The sequence below is a fragment of the Aptenodytes forsteri genome, unplaced genomic scaffold, assembly GCF_000699145.1.
Source record: "Aptenodytes forsteri isolate BGI_AS27 unplaced genomic scaffold, ASM69914v1 Scaffold143, whole genome shotgun sequence".
Lineage (NCBI taxonomy): Eukaryota > Metazoa > Chordata > Aves > Sphenisciformes > Spheniscidae > Aptenodytes > Aptenodytes forsteri.
The window spans coordinates 1,329,859-1,334,738 of NW_008794951.1; positions in this window are offsets into that span (position 1 = coordinate 1,329,859).

Below are 4,880 nucleotides of genomic sequence, written 5' to 3' on the forward strand. Positions count from 1 at the left end.
GGTCCCTTTGGACCAGACCATCGGGTTTAACATTGCAAAAACTCTTTCCCCTTGCCCCTGCTCCGGCTTGGATTTATCCACAGACTGCGGGCCTTTAGGGGTGTCCCTGCTCCAAGTGGAGCCTTGTCTATGCGCCACAGTCTCTCCAGGGGTATACCTCCTGTGGCATAAACTTATCCACAGCCACAGTTGCTTTGAGGTGCACCTGTTCCAGCATGGCCTTCTCCATGGGCCGCAATGCCTTCAGAGATATACCTGCTCCAGCATGGCGCTACCCACAGCCACAGTCCCCTCAGAAGTAAACCTGCTCCAACATGGCCTTACCCATGGCTGCAGTCCCTCCAGGGGTGTACCTGCTCTGTCGTGGGCTTATCCATGGCCACACGCTTTGAGGTGCTCCAGCATGACCTCAAGCATAGCCACTGATCCTTCAAGGTCATGCTGGCTGTAACTTACAGATTTTTTGGTTTTGTTTTTTTTTTTCCTAGCATCTTTCTGAAAGTGTCTAGCTATTCTCTTGATGTCCTGTGAACAATTCTGCAGGGGAACGTGATAAAACACAGGGCTACATGTATCAGAAATATATGCTGCTTTAATATTTTTGGGTGTATGTCCCTCAGAATTCCTAAATTATAATTTCCTTGGGTAAAGAACTGTAGTAAACATCATCAGCAGTAACAAACAGAACACTGCAGTTTATTCTTTTAGTCAATGTTTTCTTTTGATTTTCTATCTTCTACAATAGCAAATCTGTTGCTGTCAACAAGTATTTTCTGGCTTTTGCTGGAAAAAATGTACAGCTCTTATTGCTTTGTTAATACAAGCTGCTTTCATATGGTTCCTTTCTACTTTGCAAAAACATGGTACTTCCCTCTTGATATTTCCCAGCTAATTTATATATAATATTTATCCATGCATAAAGGGTGCTATATGTAACACACCTTTTTCTAAGGCAAGTAACAGTAAATATTTGGCTTCTGTGGCCATATGCAAAAATTGCTTGATGATACTCTATACGATACCAGAAGTTTTATCCAAAGTTTTATAATTACTGAAAAACTAAGGCTAACTGGAGAAAAATGTGTGTGTGTATGTGTATATAATGTCAGTGGAAACTTCGACCAGAGCAGCTGTATGGTGTTTGATTTTATTGATGTTTGTGGCAAATTTCAGATCCTTAATGTTATTTAACTATGTATATATTGTTAATTGAGTTTTCATAGAGTTTTACATTTATATGATGCCTTTCATTGGAAATGTGGTTCTCTCCCTGAAAATAAAAACGCAGCTTGTGCCTAGCAGATCAATATGTCAGTGTGACATAAATGTATTTCATATGGGCATGGAGAGTTGTATTGCTGCCACAATTTACATTACAGTTGTAATATGTCCGTACAAAGCACACGAAGACCTCCCAAGCTTGGGACAACCAGACTCTCTCTGTGCCCTAACAGTAAATGGCGCCAGACACTGGTAAGTGCTCATCTATGTTAGTATATTCCTTGGGCGCAGTTTTGGCCTGCACCGAGGAGCATTATATGAGGGTATGGTTCAAGGGATTGCGTGGGGTCTATTCCCAGCTGGCAGAGTGGGAAAGGCCACCCGCTTTGAAGAAAGGGCAGGATTTTGCCATGCTGTTGTTGGCGTGGGGGCTGAAATAAATGCAGTAGCTCCCTGGAGGAAGGACCAAGGGCAGGGGGAGGTAGCGAGGAGAAGAAGGGGATCTGAATGTTCCTATTGTGAAACCCGTGGTCTGCAGCCAGAGTGGGATCAGCTGAGCAATTTGGTCCACGAAGTATATTGATCAAGTCTGCAAAAAATCTATTGAAGGAGTGATGTAGAAAGTCTAGAGATTTCTCATGCCCCATTTCAGGGTAGGAACCAATTTCTTTTTCATCCCTTTTTTATGTGAAGGGAGAACTTCCAATTTACGGATTCAAGAACGAAAATGCAGCTAACTAGGTCAATTAAAAATACTGCATATAGATTTTCTGAGTAATTTCTGTATTGCTGAACTCCAACAAGAGCTCTTTACACATGTATGTAACCTTGTCCCTTCCCTGCTGACTTTTTAAGTTGTGGAAGGTGTTAAAAAACTGTCATCTCTCTTCTGCTGCTGTGCCTAAACATTGTATTGTCTTTCATTATAGCCAGGACTGGACAGTGATTGAATGTCATCTAGCGCTAATTAATATGAATGTTGTCATTTGTCATCCCAGTCATCACTGTCACTTTGTCATTTCAGTTTGTGTTATATTGGCTCACAGTGTTGCTACTTTTCTGTCCTTCATCTCACATGTAGATTCATGAATTATATAAGTTAACATACCTGAAGACTAGTCCCAAGGAAAAAAAGATCCATGTCTAAAAATTACATTTACTCTATGTACACCCTGTTGCAAGTGGTGCATGCTTTTTAGGGAAGAAGAGTATCTGTTTTATCTTAGACCGTGAGGTATGCTGTATTTCTATTTCCCTTTATGTTCCTTCCATAAGAGAATAAAAGCTACAAAATGTCACTGCATTAGCAAGAAAAAGCCTTTGTTCTTCCTATTTAATTGGGTTATTTTGGTGTAGTCAGGAGAATATGGTCTTTCTGAAACATCATATTTAAATTTTTACTCCTATCTTCAGAAAGTTAAAGGGCGATACTAATAACCAAAATAATCTCATGCTCCCATTATCTAGAATGAAGGTAAATTAGATTCACGAAAAACAGGGATTTTATTCCACAGTTGAAATAAACTGGAATATCTGTTTGAATAATAGAGAGGGCTGGAGAGAGAATAAAACACCACTGAGAAAAGAAGTATTAAAAAAAAAAAACCCACACCTGTCTAACATTGTTGGGTTTTCATAGAATTTGCCATACCAGCGGGCATTGTTTTTTAGAATGGAGACACCCTGACGTTGGTTGAAATAGTGGAATTTTTTTAATCAGAACTTAGTTCATACCTGTCAAAACTTCAATTGTTTTGAGTATATGCCAGCTGAATACCAGCTATATATTTAGCAAGGAGTAACAGCAGCATATTATAGACACTTGCATGCTGCTTGCACAGTGACACCTGGCTCTGTACAGAGTATACGCGTGCCTTATATTGCTATGGGCTACTCTTCTGGGATATGACTGTATTTATACTTGTAGTGAAGGAGCCTAGTCTATCTGCTTGGTCTGTTCTCCAGCTTGCTCAGATGTTCCAAAGAGAACCAAAACCATGAACATATGTTGCAGGGAAATCAAATTGCTGAGGTCTTAATTAAAGAGAAGAAATTAGTTTATTAATTAGGTAGGATACAGAAAGAGCTTTCCAGGGAACACCTACTGACTTCTTCAGGAGTTTCAGAAAGCAAATTTGTGTCCAGAGAATGATCCCATTCTCTAGCTGGGAGCATTAGGTTCTAATGCAAAAGCACAAAAACCATGTCTAGTGAAGAAACAACAGGCCACTGAAATTGAGGCAGCACATGAGCTCAGAAAAAAAATCATGACTCGGAGCACTATGGTAATGTAGTTTTCCCAAGTAATGGGGAATCCAGGAAAGCTGTCTTGTAAAATACAGCATTAATATTACAGATATGAAGCGTATTAAAAAAGGGAATGTGAAGCTGTAAAATCTGCTCACCTGTACGTAAATGGAAAGCTGTAGAAATGTTACACATGCATTACTTTTTTTAGACCATATGGGGGTTACGTATTTTGGGTTTCAGGGGTTTTTCATCATCATCATCACTTGTGGGTTTTGTGAACGTCTCTCTTGGGGAATAAAGGCTTGAAGAAATGCTGATGGCAAGGGAATCTGCTGGAATGTTAATTTTCATTTTCTTCCCAGAACTGTATTATAACATGCAGTAATCCATATTCATTCTGCTGAGGAAAAATACTATCTGCTTTTTCTTTCCCTTTTTCCCCTCCTCTTTTTACTTCAGATGAAGAACTTACTAGAACGCTTTCCTAATTTCTGTCACGCAGGAAGGAACCGCCTTTTCTGCCTTTGTGGAGTAAACTGTCTTGCTTTAGCATCTTCAACACCATCTTCTCATAATTTAATTAAAATTCAGCCTTATTGCTAAATCACCTTAATTTTATTGCTGTACTTTTGTAGTTTTCTACACGTTTACTAAATAATGCAATAAAGCAGTGGAATTTCATTAAAATATCCAATAAATAATCAGGTAAAGTGTAAAATGCGGCAATAAAAATGATCAATAGGAAAATAATTAAATTATTATCACTAGCGTATACATTTAACTTTCTAAAGTTCGATTTCCTTCGAAATTAAGCATCTGAATAGTTTGACAAAGACTTTGGGGAGTATAAATTCATGTTTTTGACTTTAGGTATGCATATAAATCCAGAGAAAAGGGAAAATAAGAGGTTTCAAAAACTGAGGTAATCTGATCTGATTTACTCCCCACTGAAAAAAATGAAGAAAAAAAAAAATATCTGTCGTCTTCGGTGTTGCCTTTGATTTGAAAAAAAAAAAAAATCTGTCGTCTTCGGTGTTGCCTTTGATTTCTTTGGCAACTTGGGATGATTTTTTGTTGTTGTTTTAAATCTAACTCTGGGCAGTCAGGGAAATACACAGTGTGAAATTTCTCTTACTAAAAATATTTTTAAAAAAATCACATCAAACATTGTCAGTGTCATAGCTACATCAAGGCTTTGATCAGAGCTTGCAGCATAACAGCCAACAGCTAATCCCTGAAACCTGAACTGAGGAGGGGATTTCGTAGTGTTCCGCAAGGCACAAACTTTGAAGAGTTCTCTTTTCTAGGTGTTATTTCTCTGACTTCTCGTGAAAGAAAGACTCATGTTGCAGGCTTCTTGCAATTCATTATACAAATCAGTCCACGATTAGATACAAATCTATAAAAAA